This window comes from Pteronotus mesoamericanus, unplaced genomic scaffold (assembly GCF_021234165.1).
Source record: "Pteronotus mesoamericanus isolate MK-2021 breed Mesoamerican mustached bat unplaced genomic scaffold, CSHL_Meso_final contig_82, whole genome shotgun sequence".
NCBI classification, from domain to species: domain Eukaryota; kingdom Metazoa; phylum Chordata; class Mammalia; order Chiroptera; family Mormoopidae; genus Pteronotus; species Pteronotus mesoamericanus.
The window spans coordinates 30,914,832-30,940,646 of NW_026555265.1; the positions used below are offsets into that span (position 1 = coordinate 30,914,832).

Consider the following 25,815-nt stretch of genomic DNA (forward strand, 5'->3'; position numbering starts at 1 on the left):
ATAGGAGCTTAAAAGATGAAGCTGGCTATAATTTAGAAGGGAGGAGACATGTAATGGAAAAAATATAGAACTGTTGCATAGGGAGTAACTGAGAATGAATAAATCAAAAGGGGACAAATTATTTATATACTAGAGCTAAGGAGAAATAATTGAAATTTGCCAATGATGTGCAACTACTGAGTTTGAGCTGAGAAATGACATTCAACTCAGCAAGTGTTATTAACCATCACCTAGGTCATAGCTAGTAAGATTGACATGTTGAGATTTGTGAAGCAGTTGAGAGAGAGGTTAGTGTAAAAGGAGCTGGGAATAACTATTTGAATGGATGAAGCTCAGTAATTCTTTGTAGATAATATTAAATCAATTAATTAAGAAAGTTAATATTGAATGTACATGTAAAATGAATTAGATAGCAAAGGAAATGTATTCAGGAAGATATTCAATCTTTTTCCAGGCTACCTTTTCAAAATGAATGATCACTGTTTTCTAACCGTTATATGTAGGAGGCAAACAGGAAGATTCTAGGAACATCTGAGAAGTTAGTAAAATGAGAGAGAGACAGAGAGTCGTGTCTCACCATTGTGAAAGCTTTGAAGATGGAGAGAATAGTGAAAGTAACAAATAATGCTTTAACAGATCAAGTAGACTCTAGGAAAGTTTACAAAAAAGTATCTTTAGATTTCACAACTGGGAGATTATTCTTGACATTTATCCCACTGGTTTCATTGAATTGGTAGGAGTTAGAGAATTAATGGTTATAAGAAAGGAGAGAGATCATGTAATCTCACTTAGGTGTGGAATCTAATGAAAAAATAAACTGATAATCAAAACAGGAACGAAGGTATGGATACATGAACAAATCGACAGATCTTAGAGGGGATACTGAAAGAGATCAGCCAAATACCATGAATGTGTAGCCTGTGGACAATAGACAACAATGTGATGAAGGCCAGAGTGGTGGGAATTAAGTGGAGGGGGAGTAGGGGGAAAATAGGGAACATCTGTAATACTGTCAACAATAAAATTAATAATAATAATATTGTAGAGAGATGAGAAGCTAATCTTTCTATAACTGTTTTTGAAAAATTTATAGTTACCTCAGCATTTTTGCACAGAGGGGACTAGCAAAGAATGTGATTTTTTTTTCCTTTGTTTAAGAAGAAGTGTCTTGAGTTTGTCTAAAAACCATTGGAGGAAAGGCTTGTAAATATGACACATCGTAATTGATTGTGTCGAAAGTAGGAGAAGTGGAGAAAAACAAGAGTGCAGGTGGAGGGAGTATGAGGAAGGAGAAGGTTAACTTTTAGTTTCAGACTCTCAAAGTCAAGAGATTTTTCATGATTATTGCCATGCACTTTCAACTTTGAGCTCTGCACAGGTGCACACATGCAGCCCCCGCCACACGCTCACAGAGCCCTGCATCTATGAGACCCTGTATTAGCCTGTTACTCATTTTCAGGCACAAGAACTTTAAACATAAGCATCTGAGTCTTTTCTGTTATTGTTATTTAAGTTCACTTATCTGCCAGCCGTCAAATAAGAATATTTTCAGTTTCACTGCCAAACCTGTGTTTCCTGGTTCAATAGCAATTTAAGTCAAATTTTTGAATGTTCACAAAAGACATTTTAAATAAGTAACTGAATACAGGTTTATAGACATTGAGGGACATTTGTGTCTATGCTTCCGTTCTTCTTTTTACACACATATAAGCTTCCACAAAGAAGTGCTCTGTTTCATAAGGCCACTTTCATAGCCCGTGGTTTTTGTCACAATAAATTATATACACATCTTCTAAAGTAAGTCTCAGAAGAAAACTGAACTCATTACTTCAGAATCAGGATTCTTATACGAAGTCAAATCTCTGGTGGAAAACACAGTGTGATCTTCACATATTTTTACACTCTCTGTTCTAAGTAGAAAGTGACAAAATATCTAAAATGTTTACCAACTTCTCTCAGTAGAGATTTTAATGAGCAGGTGCCTGTACAACCCTTCGAGCAGTTCAAATGGAGGTTCTTTATATGTAAAGTAGATACATAAAAATAAAGGACAAATGAGTAAAAAAGCATATTAGATCATGAGAGTACTAATTTTAAGGAAAAAGGAAAAGATAAATATAATAGCTTTAAAGAAAAAATAAAAATTGAAGTCATTATCAACATATAAATCCACAGAATAATGTCAGACTGCTTTGAGAAAGTAATGATATACTTTTCTAAAAAGCTTTTAGGTTCTAAGCTTTACATTCTTAATGATAAACAGTTAACTGAAAAGCACTTTAACTGAGGCAACAAAGCTTAATTTCAATTATTTGAGCCTCTCCCTTCCTTGATATTGGGTACTTTTTAACATTTTTTATGGCCTGCATCTGACTACACTCTCCAAATACCTTACTTTTCCACCTCTCCAAAAGGCAGGATTACAGTCTGCTATGTAAATCACACATTAATTAGTAATGAACTCCTGGAAGTCAGTAAATAAATAAAGCAAATCTCTCGATAATGCATCACTGTTATATCTGGTCAGCTGTTTGAATATAAAACCTAGATAATTTAGTTGAAATGCCAATGTCTTATGACAAATGCATTAAGTATCAACAACAGTAAAGAGAAAACTATATTCTTTTGGAGACGTCTTAGTCATCCTGTCATTTTGTTTGTTTGTTTGTTTTGTGTTTGGTTTTGTTTTTTAAGCATAGTAATTTGGAGACAGTCTCTGGAGCCAAAATGCCTAGGTTCTTAACTAGACTCTGCCATTTCCTAGCTAGTTACTTCATTCCTTCGGCTCTTGGCTTCCTCATCTATGTGATGGAATCATAATGATACTGATGTGAAGGACTGTAGTGAACATCAGATAAAATATCAGGGAGGTACCTGGCAAATAGTAAGCATTCTATGAATGGTCGCTGCTGATATTTAACAGTTTCTTTTTCTCAGATGAGAAAAATTCATGGTACATAATGATCCTCCCTATGTTTAAAAAAAATAAAACTATATTTCAGATTCTGGATTACAAAGGAAAGAAATATAAAATGAAACAATTTAACTTCAACATATTTTCCTTTTTTCTCCTACCCACTGTCCTTGAAAAAAAGTGATGATATTTTGGAGAAATGAGCTTTAGGGTAGATGTTACAATTTCTTGGTTCTTGCTTTTTATGTTTGTTGTGTCGACCAAACATCCAAGTGTCCAACATGGTGTTGGACCATGGTATCCAACACGGGGCAAAAGGTGACATTGCAATTTGAGTAACAGAGATGGATTTACAAATTTTGTATCTTGTTTCCCTCTGTATCATTCACTTAAACTGGAAAGGAACAAATTATAATCATAATTAAATCAAGACATTTTCAGAATTTTCAGATGTGCTCAAGTTTAACATTCTTTGCAGTGCTAGTAGCCAAAGGACCCAGTGGATTTAGGGGAATGATGGTCCAAACCATCAACTGTCTCTTAAAATTCATGTTTATTATTCTGGTTTAATAAACATGGATTATCTTTCTTCAGCAAGTACCAGCTCTGGAATTGTTTATTAAGTGTCTATATCATTAATACTTCCAAGGGGCTATTTGACCTCAGAGTATCCTTCCTTGGCACAGGCACTTATATTTTCAACACTTCATAGCTGGTAATGTAACTTGGAATAGTTTCCATATAATGTCTGAAAAATGTTCTGGGATTTGTTGTCTTGTGTGAAATTGCCAAGAATATTAAAGAGTGGCTTTGGGGATGGTGCAACTGAGACATGATTTTGTTGGAAAAGGGAAGCAAAGATGAACACTGAAAATGAAAAGAAAATCTTTAAAGTAAATTAAACAGCATTTAAAGTTATAGAGGTGGACATATGGAATCTGTGTGGCTTATTAAAGTCTTGGCACCTCAAATTCCTACAGTCAGCACATTTTCTCCACAAATGTTTTCTGATTCCACTTTTTTTCAGATTTTTGGTAAAATATATTTGTAACCTCTGGTAATAATAAAATTAACAAGTAATGTGAAATCTTTGCTGAAGGACGAACAATACTCAAGGATTATAATAATGCTTATCTTCTATTTTTATTCCTAAATCTCATGAAGTCTAAGAAAACTTATGTGAAGAGACAACCTAAAATATGAGAGTTCACTTATAGTTATGCAATATTCTTTTCATACAATCTTCAGGAATTTCTATGTAGAAAAGCATGCAGTCTATGAACAAAAACAGTTTTAAATATACATTTCTAAACTTACCTTTCTCCTTTAACTTTTGTCAATTTTTGCTTTGCATTTTCTGCCATATTTTTAGATTCATATCCATTAATAACTGTGTTTCTTTCCACTGTGTTTATGTTTTAATTATGTCCTTCTTTATGTCTAATGATACTCAATTCCTTAAAGTCCATTTGTCTGATGATAAGATAGGTAGTTCAACTCTCTTATACGATTATTTGCATGGTATATCTTCTTTCATCTTTTCACTTCCTAATTACTTCTGCTTTTTTAATTTAAGGTATATTTCTTATAAATATCATATAACTGAGCCTTGCTCTTTGGATCCAATCTGACTGACTGTCATACATTTAGAGTGTTTAATTTTTCCACATTTAATGTAAAAGTTGATATGTTTGAATTGAGGCGTGCCATTTGTTATTTGTTTTCTACTTATCTGAGTGCTTTTCCCCCCCTTATGTCTCTCTTTTTATCTTTTGGTTTGGTTACGCTATTAGTTTAATACAGTAATTAGTATATCATTTTGATTCTTCTATTGAATTTTGATAATACTACTTTGTGTGATTTTTTTATGGCTTTTTTAGTGACTTCAGTGTATATCAACAACTTATCAAAATCCATCTCAAGTTAATATGAATTAATTCTCATATAATATAGGAAATATTTATAACTATATCTTTCTTGACCCCATGATATTGTTATTATATACAGTGTCAAGCACAAATGACACCCCTTTTTAATTACATAAATATCTTTTATTGTAAAATAGTAAGCATGTAATTCTGTGACATAACAATATCACATTCAAGAACATCGTACGACATTTTAGGTGAAATGTTCAAATTGCTGTCCATCTTAAGTGAGACATTCACGTAACTTACCAACCTCACTCAATGGTGTTACTTCTGCAGGACCCTGTATTTTATACGTGTCTGAAAATTAAATGTAAAATATGTTTTATTTAACCACTCATGTGGTTTTAAAATATTTTTTAAAATAATGTTATATTATGCCCTGCCTGGTGTGGCTGAGTAGATTGAGTGCCAGCCTGCAAACCAAAGTGTCGCCAGTTCAATTCCCAGTCAGGGCTTATGCCTGGGTTGCTGGCCAGGTCCCCAGCAGGGAACATGTGAGAAGCAACCACACAATGATGTTTCCCTCTCTTTCTCCTTCTCTTCCCCTCTCTCTTAAAATAAATAAATAAAATCTTTAAAAAAATATTATATTAGTGAAGAGTAGCAGAATGGGAAAAGAGCAAAAGTTATCAGATTTTCATTTTGTTATCCTTGTCATTTCCGCTTCTGAATACCACATATTTTTGTTCAAAGTTGTCATCAGTAAAATAAAATGACACAATATTTTCTTATCATGGGAGGTATATAATTCTTATAAAGTAAGTTTCTATTGTAAAAATTCCAAAGTTGACTTTATGATTGTATCAACTTAGAATTGAGCTAATTATATTAATTTGATATTGTATGTACAAACACACATTCTCTAAGAATTAATTACTGGGGCTGGGGGTATAAGGGGACTAAATGGTAATGGAAAAAATATAATAAAGATTAAACCCCCAAAATTAACATTTTTCTATTGCTCTTCATTTAGGTAAGCATTTTGATGTGTGGGTTTGATTTTTTTTTATTTGATTATATTTGAGGGATCACTGTTACAGAATATTACATAAGTTAAATATGTTCTACAAAGTCAATTTCTCTGCCATAAGTTGTATAGTCAAATTTCAAATTTTGTCAAATTTAGTTATCTTCTTCACCATAAAATTATGAACACATGGTCAAGTCAATTTTTGAGCTGTTATAAAAAGCTACATTTCTAATTTTTAAAGTAGTTTCTCATCTCTCTCTGTATTTTTTGTTTTGTTTTGTTTTATTGTGACACTGAAAGTATGTGACTAATTTTTATATAAACTATGGTCCATGGGATCACAGGGGATGAATAAGATACTTTGTTCAAACAATGGGAGGTCTTTAATATAGTGACATTTAGTGCTGATATAATGTAAACAATGCATAATGTGTTTATTAAAATTCTGACGCACGCTAATTGGAGAGTGAAAGCTTGTGGAACTAAATTATGAAAAGATACAAATGAAGACACACACTTTCATGACGGTGCCTCAGTTCCAGAACCTGGTGATTGTCCTGCTGTTCTCAGCATGCTACTCAGTGACGACCTCATCCGTAACAGAACATGCATTCAGCTCTCTGGCACCTAGATGGCAGCCTACAGAATGTAAACACAGTGCCTGCAAATGGACCATAAAGACTACAATCTGTAAATTATCAGTAGAAATACCTGTTATATCATTACATCATTTAGGTGTACCCAGCAAATTAATCCTGCTATGTGTGCATATACTTGGGAAAAATATTACATACATGTGTGTATGTGTGTAAAATGTATTCTTATCTAATGTTATGTTTGGTAAAGTGTAATGCATATATGCCAAGAAAGACAGACTAGTAAGGAGCAGCGCTGAAGAGCACGCTTTGATTGTATCGCCAAGCTATGTAACGAGACATTCGGAATAAGTACACAGTTCAGAACTTGGTGGACAGGAACACTTCAACTGCACTTGCAGGAATTAACAAAAGTTGTTCTGTGGATGATAGTGACTCACACAAATGTGTTATCATTGATCTGTTTTAGCAATGACATTTAATCTTGTTTTAGGAGCTGCTTCTCTAAGGTTGAATGAATATACCTATGTTTTTTGATTTAGGGTGCTTGAAACCTGTGAAGCTAACTTAAAAAAAAATGCGGTGTCATTTGCTTAACCATCCAAGCTTTAGCCATTCAGGCAGAGTTCCTTTTCTTTGGGCCTTGTACCAGACTTGCCTTTCAGACAGTTTCATGGGGAGAAACCAATGATGCTAAGACGGTAGGTGCCAGCAAGTCTAACTGTGATGGATGAAGCATAGTTTCCTATAAAGATTTATTCTCATTTGAGAACTTCATATTCTAGGTGACATTATTCCTTGAGAATACAACCTGAGACACAGGTCCCTTGAATTATTTCTAAAGCACTTTCATAAGAAAAACGTGCCCACTGAGGTGTTTGTCATCAAGGGACAGCTTGAGTAGAGTATCTGTCAACCCAGATAGAGAGGCAGGAAGAATGAATGAGTCATATTTTCATGCCCACTTGAAATGTCATTCTGATACCTAATATAAATGTAAGAGGTATTCCTTGAAAAGAGTCATACTGAAAGAAAAGTCCTCTTATAACCTCCTCCTTGCTTGGGAAGATATTACAAGGAAGAAATTATTCCTCAGCATTAACTCTTTCAAATACCATAGCTGGCACAAAAGTAAACACAGGAGGAGAAAATCATCCTGAATTATGAATGTTGTTCTCTATTTTCATGGCACCAGGTGGGAATGTTAACACTTAATCAGTCTCTCTGGCATTATTTCCTGTCCATATTGCCAGCTTTATCACCGTGAAAGATGCTTTGATTCTCTTCGGTGGTGTCAGAACAACAGGCCACAGCATCAATGACATTCCAATCAGTGGGGTATCATTTCACATTAGTTGTTATCAGATGTGATATTTCACTAATGCATTTTGACACCTGGTACAGTATAGGGTCATCTCTTACTCTCTCCACCCCTCAATAATTATATGTTACAAATTTTTAAAAATAAAAACATATCTTAAAATGGAGATTAAACCGCAAAGCACTTTTTCTTTGACTCTTTTAGATTTTGAAAGGAGAAGAGAATATTATCTTTAAAAACATGCTGCAGCTTTCTCTTTGGGAGTGCTTAATGCTCTTTGTGGAAAATGAAATCCTTAGATTTTGGAGATGCTTGATAGTTATTTCATGTTAAAACAATACCAAGATTTTGAAGTGCTAAAAACTAAAAAATCCTAACATTGCACACAAGTACTGGTTGTAAGCTATAAATATTAAATAATAACAGATTTTTAAAAAAAGGGCCAGCTCTATGCTAGACACTTGTGAATGGTCATTTTGGTGTTCACAGCCATCTCTGAGGGAAACATTTTGTTCTTGGTGTGCACAATGGAAAGTAAATTCTGAGAGGTTGAATAACTTCTCCACGATCACTTAGAAAGTATCAAAACCCTGATTTTTCCCCAAGAGACAACTTCACCATACTCATGCACTTTCTACTGCCATTGAAGGTTGCCTCCCTTTTTCATTCTACTTATCCAAGTATCAAATTATTCTACAGTTAGAAAAAAATACAATTTTTTGGCTATAATGGAAAGTGCTGCAGTATGATATATAAAACAATGGTCAGAGAAAGTCATATTAAAATATCTCCAAATTAGATTTACCTCTTTGGAACTGCCCTTTTTTAATTGTTTAATAATCAGTTAAGAAAATTAGGAGGTACAACACACTAGTGTTTTCAGCTAGCAGGAAGGAAAAAAAGGACAGATAATTATTAATATGTTGTTGACCCAAGATAGATTTGGAGCACAGGAAAATTTCGGATCTGGGTGTGTTCAACTCTGGCCCTGTATTACCAAAGAGAAGAGTAGGGCACTACTGACAAAGGAGGTAGAAAGGAATATGTGCAAAGAGGGAGTTGAGAAGTAGCAAAGCACCATCCAAAAAAACAAATAACAAAAAAACCCCAACCCACTGATGCCAAAATCAGTGCATTTTGTACAGTGATAAATGCATCTGTTTTAATAGACTTGAGAGAGAGAGACAGAGAGAGAGAGATTTGTGCATTCATGTGCTCCAGCTGGGAATTGAAACCACAACCTTGGTGTATCAGGACAACACTCTAAGCAATTGAGCAACCTGGCCAGGGCATAAAATGCATCTTGATATATATTGACCTGTAATGTGAGATATCCTAGATAGAAAAAAAAATCATTTTTGCTTTATAACATCAAGAAAATATTAAATCTTCTAAAATGTATACATATGCTTTCATTTTTCAAAATGCAAGCTACTAGTACAAATGTATGCTATCTACTCATGTTAAAAGTAGAGTAGGCATTTCTTAAGATTAGTTTTACAATTAAACAAAGTTAGAAGGAGAACATTTGGTATCAAACCAAAAATAATTAGAAGAGATGAGGTAACACATTCTTTTGCATCGTTTCTACATAAGCTATATTCTTTGAGGCTTCTAAGTGGCTTAAAAAGTGATTTTATAGGTTGAAATATTGTCCTTTCTAGTTTTATGGCTGGAGCAAAACAGTATTCGTCTGGAATGCATATAATATGGCACACAGAGTTAATTAGGTTAGAGATGAATTAACTTGTAACAATTTCCGCTATTCGGCAGGCATCAATAATGTAGTATAGCACTTGCATTCCAGACATCAGCATACTGCCACGACCCAGTCAGATTCAATTTGGGAAAATCTTGGATCATATGAATATGTTATTATTGATTTTTTTGTAACATCATATTTTACAATCAGGTCTAGTTATAAAACACCATAATAACTTGAAAAGATATTTTAGAAAGCCATATTGTTGATGAATGAAAATCATGCTTCTGTAGCAAAATAAAAACTTACTGCCCTCTTCCTGAAATGAAACGTTAAGGTATAATTTTGCACATTATTAACAGCTACCATGGAAGTTGTTTTTTTTTTCCCAAGCAATCGCCCCAAACTTTGATTGGATATTTTTGCTGGGGGTGTGGGGAGAGTGTGATGACAGTTTACATACTGGTTATCCTGGACTACTTTCAGTTGAATAATTTGACTTCTAAAAATCCTCCATATATCCAGGATCCCATTCATTTGCACATAATGATCAACAAAAGTATCCAATTTTGCACATAAATAGTAAGATGGCGGGCCAGCTTGATACAGAAAGGTTATGTTCATCATAACTATGCTTAAATCCAGGCTTTTTCTTTCCTTCTTTCTTATTAATTTATGTATATTCCTGTTCATTCTATTACAGTTGTCACAATTTTTCCCTCGAGCTTACATTCATCATAAACCTAACTGTATAATACTTAGTTCCAGAGATACCAAACTGAATCTGGTTATAATATGGTACGATACAAAAATGGTACCTTCAAACAATGATAAGAGTTATAAATCACAAGAATCGCTATCAGTAATGATTTTTTCTTGTTCTATATATATATGTGCAAATCCATAGTACCTTCCACAGATGGTTATATTGTGCTAATTACATTTAAATGGTTTTGTGAAATCAGAATTACACATGCACATGTCCCTCCACAAAGGAATGACACATTTTGGTGCTTCTTAGGCTAAACAGCAAGTTTGTACAAATTGCTTAATACAAACTTTCTTGATTCTCATATTTTTCATCTTTTATTTAAAATATTTTATTTTTGTTCACATTTATATTGAAATTATTGACTTGGAAAAATCATATATCCCATTTATTACTCCCAATATCTCCTTTCCAGTAACATTTATTCTTTCTCTAGATTCCAAAATAGAGGGACTTTTTCTAAATTTATATTCATAAATGTCATTTCTCCTTATTTTTCTATTTTTTCCTATTTTTTTCCCATAGCACCTAAGAACTTTTGGGGAGACAGATTGGGAGTAGGTGGTGGGAGAAATGTTGGGAGACAGCTGATATGGTGGCAGGGCATGTGTACTAGCTCCCGGAAATGTACACACATACACAGCATCTGTATGTATGGATCAGAGTCAATTTGTTTCAATAAATATTAACTACAAATTTTGTATCAGGCAGTGTTAGGCTATCTAATATACAAAGATATGTATTAAACAGAACTTAATTCCTTTTGTCAATGAATATTCAGTGTGATAGGACTGAGAGCCCCACAGAGAGACAATGAGAGTATGATATACTAAGGTTGAAGAATAAGCAAGAGTTAAAATTACAAAGGAAAGAATCTCATAATTATTAGTGTACCAGTAAGATAATGAGAAAAGTGGAACTTGCAGAGGCTAAGCACAATGATGTTACCCATCCAAACCCTATACAGGGAATGGACCTTGGCCCAAACCTGTCCTGTCCAGAGACAGACTTATCCTTTGTGTAAAAATGCAAACCCAAAAGAGGGGGAACCAATGTCTTAAAATGCTAAAATAGTTCCTATCTTTTAATGCAAAACTACCCTGTGAATTCCAGGCAAGATTAGAAGCTTTTCCGCAGAGGCTCATGGTATAATATCTTGCTTTTAAAATGCTTCTTAAAAAAAATATCTGTAGAAATAACACTGGTGTCATGGCTCAGTTTGTTGGAGCATGGTCCTGTAAACCCAGGGGTCATAAGTTTGATTCCTGGTCAGAGCACATGCCTAGATTGTGTGTTCAATCCTCCTTCAGGGTGTGTACAGGAGTTAACAGATTGATGTTTCTTTCTTACATCAATGTCTCTCTCTCTCTCTCTCTATCTCTCCCCCTCCCATCCCCTCTCTCTAAAATCAATAACTATGCCTTGGATGAGGATAACCAAAAAAAAAAAAGTCTGTAGAAATGAAATTAAAATACTCTTAGGTGTATCTCTACAAGTAATGGTATATATATACATACATATAAAACATTTATAAATACCAGTTCTGTTATTATCGAAATATGTATTTAAATAATAGTTGTGTTCAAAATGTTCAGAATTCTGTGCACTAGATAATTTTTGATATTAAAAAAGCATAATTTTAAAGATACTCATTCTTTTATTCATGTTATATTACTTGTTTTAATATTAGTGTTTAAAAGAATGATAGGTATACATGTAAGTGCAAATAATTCAAATAAAAATAATGGGAGAGACCAGATATTCGCGACAACTCCCTGCTGTTATCCCGCCATGTAGCCCAAACCTTTTTCTTCATCTGCAGCAGCAACATTTCCGTGGCCTCTAGCTGTGGTCAGAATAGTGTTCATCTCATGCTATTCCCTAGTGTCCCAAAGGTGTTTAATTTTCAAGTTATAGTTGACACAGAGGAATAGAAATCCAGCAAATGAAAGAGTAATTTGAGATAAGAAACTAAAGGTGGCTACAGGGATATTATCTTCGCTTTAGGAGAAATATATTCTCCAGCGTAATCATTGGATCATTTTGTGTCATCTTCTAATCACGGGAGATGAATGCTAAATAGATAGGAAATCGTTTTATTCTAGGATATGTGGTTTTAAAAAAGCAAACCTGTGAACTTCTTTTTAAACTACGGAGCTATGTGAAAACAGTTTTTAATCCTTGTTTAAACTTAAGTATATGCTTATTTAAGATTTTAATTAACAAAAATTAATGATCATATACCAGCAATGAATATATATGTATATATATATAAAATATCATGATAAATATTTGAAAGTGTTCTAAACTCTTGAAAAATCATTAATAATAAAGCATGTTAACACCACTGGCTTTCATAATAGAATGTTCTCAGATTCAGTATGACAACATGTATTTAGAGTAAAATATTATTCAAAGTACATTAATCTCAGGTAACTTGACCCACAAAAATTTGTGAGCTAATCTTTAAGTTCTATGCTGTAAGTATAATGAAAGCAGCATGTGAGTTTAAGGAAAAAGATCCATTGCCACCACCCACTGGCTATGGGATCTGGAGTAAGTTTCCTCAATGTAAGACAGGACCGAGATAGGAGGGCCAGTCAAGACTGGAACATAGGTCTATTGCTTCCAAATTGGGTCTGCTCTTCCTCCTACATGAAAGGGTAGAGTTGAATAAGGAAACTGTGTTTATAGTTCAAAACTAAGGTAATAAGTTAAAATATTTAAACATTTAAATAAAATAAATCAAAATATTTTTGCCCCAGGAAAATTTCTGAAACCCCTTTATTAAGTCAGCATTTAAAAAAAAAATGTCTATTATTTCTTTAGAAGTTCCACAATACTGCTTTTAAGTCTGAAGAATATTTAGTATTAATAGCTGTGGATAAACAGAAAGGATGGAGAGAAACAGAAAGGAACACAACAGAGCCTTATAAGCCAGTCTGGACAAAGAAGCAGGTTTAGAAGTAAAAATAAATTGTTGTATATAAAATCGAATCTTTAAATATTGAATGAAAAAGTGACTTACCAGAAATAGACTCCATGTTGACCTTCATTTGAAAAATCAAAAGAATGAGAAAGATTAGTGAAAATTTATTCTATAATGCCATTAAACTTCTTAAAAGAATATTTACAAATCTGAGCTGCTGTTCCTAGTGCTGTGGTATTTAATGTATAAACATATTGGCTTCTGTTAATTTAAATCTATAATACCTTAGGAAGAGTGCGACCAAAGTATCTTATTTCTGAGGTTTCAATTGTTACAGAGTTAAGTCTAGAATTTTGGTAGTATAATATAAATTCTAGCATAAGCTATTCAAGTGAATCTGTTTCACTGGAAAAGTCAATTTAAAAAAAAGTAACTTTACAAAAAAATAATATATACTTATCTTATTCAGGATAGTTTCCTATTTGGCACCAAGGAATTATTCAAGTATCCATTGGGTCTTTAGAAATAATGCTGTGATCACCTAAAAGACCCTGCCAATTATTCCCATATGTGAATGTGGTTTTTGTAATCTGGACACTTATCCCCTAGGATTTGGACTAATAACTCTAGCCTTTTCCTTCTCATTAACTGTCAGAAAAGCTATCAGATAGACAGAGGAGATATTGGTCAGTGCCAACATAATACAAATTTGGTCAAGTGGCTGAAAGTTGAAAGGATCAGTATCACCTTAGCAATAGTGTGTACTTTGGAAGAAATAAGACTCAGGAAAACTAAAGAATTTTAAAGTCAGATTGTGTTTTGATGCTCAGTAAATGAAAGCTCCTTCAACACGTGAGGGAAAGATGTGGAGGAAAGTCAGCCAAGTTTGTGCTTCCTAGTGCATTTAGCAGACAAATAAATAAATAAATAAAAATTGTCAGTGTTAGGGGTGGGAAAAATGAATCTATATAAAGAAGCAAAAATGTTTTGAACTACAAGATGGAGATAATTATTTCAATTACCCCTGAGGGGAACCCATTTAGCTTTTGTCCTTCCACCAGTAAATGCAAGGATTTCAGAGGATAGTTATGTGTGACAAGAAAATGTGAAATATCCACCAGCAACCAGGGCAAAACATTGCTCTTGGTTGGTCTATGTTAAAGAAAAAAATGTATAGACATAATATTTCAATAGAAATCTCCAGGATCACAAAAACATAATTGAAATTTTTGGATACAGCAAAGGACTGGTCAAATATCTATCAATAAATACTTGGACAAGTTGTTCTATTTTGTGATATATATTTGTGAATTCTCTGAAAAAAAATATAATTCTAACAGAGAAGACTATTGCAATATATTTTTCCAGGGAGAAGTGAGAATGCCTAAAGAACCTGCAAAATTAGCAAACTAAAAAAAAAGAAAATACAGTTAATATTTTCAAACACTTAGACAAGTACATGGATTTATGTCTTAGATTTTAAAAATGTTGGTATACATTATGTAAATGTCTAAGTATATATTAATACCTACCTACTATCCTACTATCTTTAAGTTCTATGCTGTAAGTATAATGAAAGCAGCATGTGAGTTTAAGGAAAAAGATCCGTCGCCACCACCCACTGGCTATGGGATCTGGAATAAGTTCCCTCAATGTAAGACAGTACCGAGATAGGAGGTTTTTTAATATGTGTTTGAAACATATGTGTTTTTTAATATGTGTTTGAAACATAGTATACTCTCTTCATTGATTGACTGCTTAGAAATTTTAGTACACTTCTTTTTTCTTTTCTATTCTCATTTACGGTTGCAGAAACTGAGACATAAAGAGGTTTTGTAACTTGTTCAGCTACATAGGTAGTAAGTGGAAGAGTCAAGATTTGGACTTGAGTGGTCTGAACCTATGCTCTTAACAGTTATAAATTCCACATCAAAATAATATTTTATTTATTTACCAGCATTGCTGTTACATTTTAAATTGTTGGTCCAAATAGGCATGATATGTTATTGTTGATCTGCTCATAATTTTTCTCTTTTATTGCTTTGAAAAATAATATATATTAACAAAATCAAGCAGCAATTGGAGTCCATGGTTCACAGTGTTTCTGTTTGTGAAGTCAAGTATCTGGGTCATGCGGAGATCAAAATCAATATTCTAGTTTAGTTACCATGATGTTCTGAGAAGAATAATCACCCAACTCAGTAAAGACACTTTGGTTTCTTTTTGTTTGTTTGTTTAATTGAATTTATTGGGGTGGCATTAGTTAACAAAATTATATGGGTTTCAGGTGTACAATTCTAGAATATATTATATGTGTATTGTATTCTGTGTTCACAACCCCAAGTCATATCTCCTTACATCACCATTTACCCGCCATATGCTCTTCTACACCCCCACATCCTTTTCCTTCTGGGGATCAACATGCTGTTCTGTGTCTCTATAAGGTTTTTTTTTTCGTTAAATCCTTCAAGACAGTTTTCTTGATGTATTTGCATTCAGTTTTCTAATGTATTTGCATTAGAAAGATTTTTCCAGTAACTTTTTCTTGTATTCATTTTACCTAAAAAGGCACTATAGTGATTGATTATGTTTGCTTCTGTGGAAACACATTTTTAATAACTAGCTTCATTTGGTGTCAATATAAAAAAGACTTTATGAGAAAGAAAACTAAATGTGGCATTTTCCTTAAGATGAAAATATTGAAATCAGTTCCTTTGCAGGATATAAATACCTCACAGGTATAGCAATTGCTTACATCGCTAACTCAATATAACATATAAATTAAACTCTGAGTCTTTAGCTATATATATATATATATATATATATATATATATATATATCTCCATTCATTCATTCCCCAAGTCAGGAAATAGGAATATCACCTAACAACTTGAACAAGGAGCTTACCTGTCATTTTCCTCCACATTATCCTCTGCATCCACTCTGTTTGCAAAAACTATCAATATTTTCTACATAATACACCTCAAATGAATATATGTTTCTATATCTATAACTATTCTCAATCTATGTCTAATAACATAGAGATAGTAGAGAATTTATTCTTTGGTAAGTAGGCAGCTTCCTTTGCAAAAAATCCTTCACAAATGTAGCAGACTACAGTTGTTAAATATTCTCTGTTTTTCTGTTTCCAATGCTTCATTTTCCTTCCATCGCAACCATTCCCCTGGGATGGAAGGAAACTGTGCACAAACATCAACTTTTCTGTTTTCACTATCAACAGACATTTACTCTGACAAAATAACATAATCAATTTTCCTGTGTGCTTAGTGACACCTGTCCAATACCTTTAGAGCCACACCATATAAATTTGTTACACTAATTTTTGGGTGCTAGACCCATTGTCAATCCTACATTAGTTATCACTTCTAAATTTTACAGGATGAGAAGACAATAAATGCAAATCCACTTAAATACCAGTGTCTAGTGTTCCTTCTGACTCAGGTTTCTTTTCTGGTTACAACACTTAATAGTGGGATAAGCCCCCAATGCACCTAGTATCATTAAGCCTCAATCATCTCCTCAGGAAAAATGGTTAATACCTGTGTCACATGATTTTATTTAAGTACAGAAGTGAAACGCAATCACAGGGCTAGACCTAGAGGAGATTTGTGTTGCATGTTGTTTATTATATTACATGAAGGTGAAAACTATCCTCTTCAGGTTGGTAGACCTAGGGAAGGTGATGCAAACATGTAATGTAATCTGCTTGATATTTCAATGCTGCTGGGATAAACTGTGACTCAATGCCCCATTCTCATCCAATCCCTCACTTCTCTAGTCTCGCATACAAGAACTAAATCCCTAAATTTGCAGATTATAAGGAAAAAACAAGCAATGATCCTGAATAAATTTCTCAAGTCAATCAACAAAATTTTAACAGTAACTCCAAAGGGTACATAGAATATATAATAATCTCTGTCCAGGAGAAACACTTGCAAAATGTACCCGAGGTCTAAATTAGAGAAACACACACATGTGCACAAACACACAGATGTGCACACATACGATGTGGCTATTTTAACACACACAGAAGTGTACTCATTGTCTCCCCTTCCCTCCCTTTCCCATCCCTGCTTCCTCAATTTCTCCCTCCCTCCCTCTCTTCCTCCCTTTCTCTCTCTCTCTCCTCTGTCTCTGTCCCAAACACATCCTCCTTTCAGTGGAGCACAGATTACCAACTTTGCTTATGTGAATATCCAGATAGAGTGAGGAAAAATGAGAGACAGGCTCCTTTTTTGGCCTTTCTCCTTATGTTCCAAAATCTTAATGTGTCCAGTTTTTGTACTGGAAGCATGATAATATTTTTCAAATATAAGAAATGTTTTTAAATATTTTTCTCTATAATATATCTCATCTTTCTCCCATTCTTTCTGCCTTTCAATTATCTCCTCCTGCTAGATGGATTTAAGCTTATCCTTAAATTTGAAATGCATGTATCTCCCAAGATGAACATAAAGTTCTAAGATATTAGAGCCATAACTATGAAGAAAACAATGTTCATTTCCATATTTAGAAACTAACCATATTTATGAATGTAAGCCTGTTTTGCTTTATTTTCATAACACCATAAATACTATTGTTTATTGCTGTAGCACCTACCTATGAATTTTTTCTATAAATTATAAGAAGTTTCCTTTCACGTTAATTGTGGAAGTGGAGTGGAAGTGCTGGAGAGATATATTTGTACTTTTGACATAAAAATTAGAATAGACATATACACTTAAAATATTTGAAACCTTATACTGACATATTTTTCTTTGAAAATTTTGTGTTCTTAGGCAAATAGAAATATTTTTCTTAATAAGACAGAATTAATTTTATGTAAAATTCAAATATATAAACATGCTATTCTACACAATTATGAGCAGTTAATATCTGTCTAAACAGTTTTAAAACAGATGGTTCATGTAATTTTTGTGAAACACTCATTTGTCTAACAGTTTTGCTGATCCCATGGGCATCTATTTATGATAGTTTTGATGTTTTTGTTTTGGAATCCATTCTTTTCTATTTAGGGAGTAAATTTCAAAATACCTTCAATACAAATCTCTTTCTATCCTGGAGTAAATATTTATCATGAACATAAATAATAAAGAAAAAAAGTGACACTAGAATTACATTTACTAATTTTTTTGTTACCTTATGAATGGTTGTTAGCTATAAAGATACTCAAATTTTAAATTGAAAACATTTCCTAGTTGGTAATGTTTTGTGATCATAAAGTGAATACTCAATGTATATATGACACATAGGTTTATTTTAAATTCATTCACTTTTTAACCATAATATTATCAAATGGTTCAGTTTAACAAATTTTAAAAAGTAAAAATAGACTAAAAAGCTGATAGGATTATATGACGTGTAAGGTGTACATGCAAAGGCTGCAGAGGTATTTCCCTGGGATAAAAATCGATATTATTTTAAAATAAACGTATTTAAAAAGTTTAGATAAATTTAGGACACACAGTTCTTCCTTAAATGTGGAAGACAATCGAGAAGCTGACAAAACACAATGTCCTTAGGACCAGAGGGTGTTTTCAGGTTCTCTTTATGGCAAACTACGTTGCACAATTTCAGTGTTACTGGCACCTGTCTTGCTTGCTCTGATGGAGCAACACCAAACACAATAAAGTCTTGTTACTAAACTATCTGTGAGCCATACTAGTTTGTGATTGATTCTGTTGTGTTAAATGGTGTGGTGGCATTTTGCCTTAGGCCTTTTCTATTGAACAGTGGAAAGAACAGAAGAAGGAAACACTTGATCACTTTGTAAATGCTGCACATTGCAGGCAGGGTTTAATGACTGAACGTAGCCACTTCCAGTGTATTGAAATGCCTCTGCCTTGCCTCAAAGCATTGTACCTCTATTGAAATGGCAAAGAATAGAGTTCCTGTAAGATTGTGGAGTGCAGCTCATTTTGGGAATAAACAGTTGCTTTGACCTTGTCCCAGCAAATAAACCCTGTCAGGCCTAGAATTGCAAGGCCAGGAAATCATCTGTTCAGTCAGTGCTGGTTCTGGTGATTAGTTGGTGTTTATGGCTGGGAATTGATAATGTAGCCCTGTGTATATGACGGTAAGGTCTGAATACTAAAAGGACCCTATTTACCAACAGCTTTATTTTTTAATTTAAAGTTCCTTCAAATTGAAATCAGCCTTTTAATCCTTAATTAGGACCATGTTTTCCTTTAAAAGTCAACCACATTAGTCAACTGGAGACAAAATTCACTTTGCAATTGAAAGGCTGTCTACTTTCTTTCAACAGTAGCCACCATGGTTTACTAAGTGCATTTGTTTTCCTTTCTCTATGGTAACTTTACCCATTCTCTGTATGAGCATAGCTCAAACCCATCAATTACAACTTAGAGGAAAACTGTGCTATGTGCTTTGGGCATGAAGCCAAGATTCTGTCTTGAAGTGTTTCTATAATTATTAGTCATTGTATAAGTAGTGCTCATAATACTCCCTATTTCATACTTTTTTCCTTATTATTTTCCAAAGCTGGTAGTTTATTATTTTACCCTACTATTGACCCATAGTATTTAGTTCCTGTTTTATTGTTACCTCTTCATAAATACAAAATCAGCAGATTCCCAAAATATTTTTAATGCATTCACTACAAATTGATATTACTTTGGCTTCCTTCTATTATTCATATGCTTAGTATTTCTCAATAGAGAATTAACATTTGGCAAGGGTGACATAGCTTTGTTCCACTGAGGTCCATTCTAGGTTTTTTCAATAAGTTTGGGGTTTGCTCAATAAATGAGCATGATACCTTCATTAACTTGGCCCTTAAAATACAGAAACTAAAAGCGAGATTAGCAAGGATAAGGCAAGTCAAACGCACGGCAGACTAACAAATGGGAAATGTATATCCTTTTAAATTGTGTTTTCAATACTGTGCTCATTTTCCTCGCAAAGGAGAAAAACATGTCATCTTATATTTTTAAATTTAAAAGAGTAATTATTATCAATTTTTAATACTTTATTCATTCCCACAGATTGCCAAAATTCTAACATTCTAATCTACAATGCCCATAAAAAGAAGAGTATAATTAAATGGGCTTTATTATGCTATTAGTTAAGATGAATATATAATACGAGGGAATTATTTGTTTGGCTCTTGATTTACCTTTTAATTAATCCAATGATGAAATAAATATGCCTTTTGAAACATACTTCTCTGATACTGGCAAAGACTGAAAAGGTCAAAGTCTGTCATTTCTTGTTGAAATATATTTCTTTTATGTCAGAAGAGAACCTCATCTCTTTGTCTTCTTGCCCCTATTTGATTTTATAATTTAAATGGCCAATTTTAATCCTTAAAGCAGTGAAGAAAGTGAACATTATTTGTTGTATTGTTTTCTACTTAGAAAGTACTAGGAATCTTATAAATTGTGATAGACTTTTAATAACTTGTTAATGTGTCTAGGCTGAAGAGTTTTAAAGACAATTTAGTCATTGTGTGCCATTAATAAATGAGAAAATTAAAGTCTAGAGAAGATAATTGGTTGCAAGTTAATTACTCATGAAAACAAACAAACGAACAAAAAAACAACACACACCATCAACTGCTAGGTCCTGGAAAATGTGATGGCTACAGGGCATACAAAATGAATAGGAATAGCTCCTGTCTCTGTATTGTTCAGGTCTAACCTAGGAATACATAACTACCACGTAAAACTTCAGACATCCTTATAGAAGAGGGAGTCACTACCCCAAACACCTCATTAAAATTTGAAGCCACGTGGTCAGTGAATTTGTGATTATACTTATCTAGTAGAATAGACTAGATCAAAACCTGCATTTCCTCCTTCTTAGCGCAGTGCTCCTCCTATAAGATGCTGAAAACACCTCGAAGTGCTGGGACAAAAAGAAGAGAAATTTGAAATTTCTTGGTGAAGATAACATAAAAATGTCATATTGAAAAATATCTTAATAATTATTTACATTCTCAAGTGAGGAGATCCATTTCTAAAATAACAATGACATACAGAATAGTGTCTCCTCTTTAAAGCACAAATTGTGACTTTTATCACTATAGTACTGAACACAATAAAGTGTCTAGGTCATTTTAGATGAATGCATGTTTGTTTGATGAAGTGAATAAATGAAATTCATACATTGTATGAACAGATCTGATTCCTAGCAATCCATGATGATATCCAATAGCATTTGAGACGTTACCTCCCATTTTAATGGTTATTAATCTAGATTCATGGATCATCCTACTTAGATTTATCAACACAATCAAAGATGAGAATTCTTCCCACACTTCACTAGTTCAAAAATCTCTATTATAACAGGGGGATAAAATATCTCTCAGATCGCATACAAAAAGGTGGCAATTTGTCTCCACTTAAAGAATTTTAAGCTGCTTAATTACTCTTCAGTTTTACTACCCTGGGCCTGAAATCTATAAATAATTTTACCAGTGCCTTACTGATGCAAACATGTACTACTGGGATAGCTGAGGAAAGACATATAAATCAGAATTCTGTCATTTTGACAGCAGATTTTTAATGTGTGTACCCAACTTAGTTAAGTATTACTTTAGAAGCTGGCCTCCTGCAGGAAGGACCTTGACTATATAGCAAAAATTCTTTATTTTAAAACTTAAAACTGGATAATTCTGAGTTAGTATTAATTTGTTTACCCTTCCTGCCTGATCTCTGTTTCCTTGATGTGCTGTAATAAATGAATCAAGACTTCTCTTGAGTAATAAAAGGAAAGAAAACATACCATACCAGATTTACTTTCTATGCATTGTGTGGATTTTAAATATGCTGAACGTCCTCATTTTCTAAAATAATGCTTAAATAAAAGAAATGTTCCAATCATTATATCATTAGTTTTACATTCAAGATAGGGAAGGAGATGCTTTCAAATTAAAACCATAGCTCTTACCACTAAGCAAAGATAATAAAACACAAGTATTTATGCCCTTAGGGGTAAAGTTTCACATTCTTCTATGATATTATTTTGAAGATGAGGAAGGCATAAGACGTAGATATGTATCTAAGCACAAATTGATTTACTGCAAGGAAGAGAAATTATTTATTGATGGCAAAATATTAAAAGTAAACATATTCTGTAAAGAGTCTCTCCTTACACATGCTGCCTACCAGTATAATGATTTTGTTAGTAATATAAATTATTCGGTTATATTCTCAAAGTTGTTGAACAATTTTGGTGGAGAATTTAGAGATCTTGCTTATAGCAAGAAAGAGAAAATTTACTTGTATGCCTCTCATGCAGGTAAGTCACCCTATCCTTCAAGATGACAGACTCCCTCAGTCCTTCCAAATAAACACACTTATCTGCCCATGACAATGTTAGATATCAACCAGAATATCCTAGAGGAAGATAAGAGAGCATTAGCCTTTCTGAAATAGTCTCTTATTAAAAATAGATATTATGCCTTGGATTTATGTAATTAAGTAATTTTATACACAACTATCTTTCAATGCCATACCAACAGTTTAAAAATTGGTAAAAAGATAATTCCTGGCTTTAGAGAATAATTTACTTTTAGTAAGTGATTTATATAAAATTAAAAGCAGAAAAATCTCTTGCTTATTCACACTGTCATTGAATGCGTTATCTTGAGCATACTGCTCTTTCTGCTTCTGCTTCAATTGTCCCTTCTGTAAAATGAGTAGGTTGACATCTGACTATTTTAACAGAATGATTGAAATTTAATTGAGATGATACATGCAAAAGTCCTTCAGAAATAGTTTACAGTATTTAGGATAGTATCGACTCTAGTGTTGTACCCTCACAGAGTTGGCATTCGATGAATATTCATGAATTTGTGGTCTAAGTCTGTCAGCCAGGAGATGCAGAGTGGACCTGCCCCTGTGTGTCCCCTAACACCCTGGATTGCAGTGTCCACTGAAGGATGTAGAACATACAGACTTGCAGATGTTATTCTCAGGATCATTTTAGCTTCATTAAACTATGATTGTATTAATCAATACATCTCAACTGAATTCTCTTTGTCTTTTCTGTCATATAAAAATGTACTCTGCTGTGAGTAAAAGCAAACTTGACCACAGTGACTTAAATAAATAAGCTCTTATTCTTTGACATTATAATAAATCTTGAGATAGGTGCTTGCTGGGTCAACAAGTATAGGGTATACATCTCTCTGATTTTCTTGGCCTTTAATGTATTGTCACATGTAAACCATTATGTCCATAGTCAATTCTGGAACAATGTAGATGAAGCAAAGGAAAAAAAAAAAGCGATCCCAAAGACTTTCATCAGATTCCCGTTTGTGTTTCTTTGGCCATAATTTTGCCCATTTGTCACTATTGGCAATGAAGTCTGAGTTAGGGAGCGCGGGGCAGGATGCAATTCTGAACGAATCAGCATTCTATTAGCAAGCAGGAAGCGGAGTTCAGGTATTAAGTATGCAGCCAGCTGTACCCGCCACATTCCTCTGCTTAACAGTTTGTCTTTTCATGTTGATCTGTTTGTGTATTTAAACATGCTTCTCACAAGTCAGCTCCCTCCATCTTCTTATGATCTTCCTCAGATGAGATTCCTCTGTGTTGTCTCTTCCAACAGCTCAATCCACATGGAGTGCACACTCGCTGTGGCCTGTGTTAAATGCCTGGTGCCTATTTTCAGTTGCAGGGGCCCTTGGAAATAGACAAAATTAGAGACTTTGTATCTTTAAGGCTACCCAAAAGCCTGAAAAAGAGTAAATGATTGACAATTATTTATTAAACTTCATGTGTATGGGCCTATCTATATTGTACTGTTGTCATCTCTAAGATTATTTGTTAATAATTATGTAAAGTCTGTTACTAGTTTGAATTAACATTCTTAACTTCTAAGTCTATTAATTGCAGTTATTACTAATAGCATATAAATTACTATCAGAAATCCTTGGCTATAGTGTTGTAGCTAAGAAATCATTATAGGATTGTCTTGTCTTTTCTTTAAGTATAACATAGTATAGTTATTTATAATAGTAACAAAAAGTGATTGATAGTTTAGTGAATACCTTTATGCTAAATGTTGTAAAAAACCATTACAGCTCCAAATAAAGACACATAGATAAATTTACAAGCAAACAAAATAATAGAGCAACTTAATCTTGAAAGACTCAGTAATGCCCCCTTCCAAATTTAAAGGCACTTCAATGGAGAGCTAAATTGAAACTGGAAATTAAGTACATAGTTTGTTTGTACTTTATAACATTTCCTCCAAGGCAATATAACAGAAGATATGAGTGGAACTTTCTAACCAATGCTTACAGACTATGTTCAAAAATTTGTAATCTTAATCCATGTTTGGTTTGGGCAATAGAATTTATTTTAGTGGCTCTCAATGTGACACCAAAAGTAGTTCAGTCTATTGTAACATGGTCCTAGAGCAGCCATTCTTAGTAGGAGCTAGAAAACAACAAGGCAAAATGAATGGCTGTTATCATTTTATTATTTTAAGTGTTCATTTTGGCAGTGTATTTCCCAAGAACCTTGTAGTAAGAAGAGATACTATTATGGATATAGTGCATCCATTTTCAAAATGTATCTAAGGGTTATAAAAGTTAAGATTTGTCTGCACAGATTTTTCTTAAATGCAAATATCCCGTTATTCACATTATGAAGTTGATGTAAGAAAATTCTGAAATTCAATAATAAAGATAACCTATAGGGCCTATTCTATGTGTAAGTACTTAAAGTCAACAAATTTTAGTGTAGCACTGAAACTAAGTTCTAGAGATTCAAGAAATTACTCATTTCCAAAGATATTCTGAAGGAAACTAAAAATTTAGACCCAAATCCCTTCCTCAGAGGAATGTCAAAAAGCTTTCTTGCTGGGATTTTCACCATGAATTCAGTTCTCAATGTAATTATGAAAATGGGTCAAACAAAACAGTACAGCATTTTGAATTTTATATCAAATTAAATGAAAATAACATAACAGAGGCAGGCAAAATCAATATTTGGTAGCCAGTTCATTCGTTTTAAAAACAAAACCAAAAATGCATTATTCAGAGACATGGTCAGAAAGAAAAAAGGTAACCAGAGTTATTATAAAAAGCTTTTAATCTAGTAACAATCCACAAGTATATCAGTTTAGATAGAAATTGCACCTCTTTATGCTTGATATATAGAAAAGGATATATATTAATTTAAATACAAATTGTACCACCTTATGTATTTGAGATACAGACAAGGAAACATATTGTGCTCTTTGTTTTAGGCCATTACCATAAAATGACACTGTCAAGGCAGAAAAAAAAAATCATAGCTCATAGGAACTGTAAGAAGGCACAACTTCTTCTGACAGCTGCTTACTATAGGGGGCATAAAACTGTGGGGATAAACTTGTAGACACAGAAACCAATTAGCAAACAACTAAGTGTATGATACAGGGGTGGGCAAAAGTAGATTTACTTTTTTATGTAAAAAAAAAAGTGGTTCATATGGAAAATAATGCGATAATTAATAAATAATAATACAAGAATAAACTCTGTGTCTCACCTACTCACAACAGTGCTAGCTGCAGTGCAGATAGTATACACATTGCATCATGTTTGAAAAGGCAATGGCTACATGATGACATGGCTTTGCTTTATTTTTTCCACAAATATTCCAATGCCAAGGAAAGCTGTGAAAACATAAGCTGGAAATTTCATCACA

At 33.3% G+C, this 25,815-nt stretch overlaps 1 protein-coding gene across 2 annotated transcripts in view; it reads left to right on the forward strand.

Annotated features, from left to right (window-relative positions):
- EPHA3 (EPH receptor A3) overlaps positions 1–25,815 on the forward strand; it is a 341,268-nt gene that overhangs the window by 189,748 nt on the left and 125,705 nt on the right. The gene's annotated exons all lie outside the window — the stretch shown is intronic.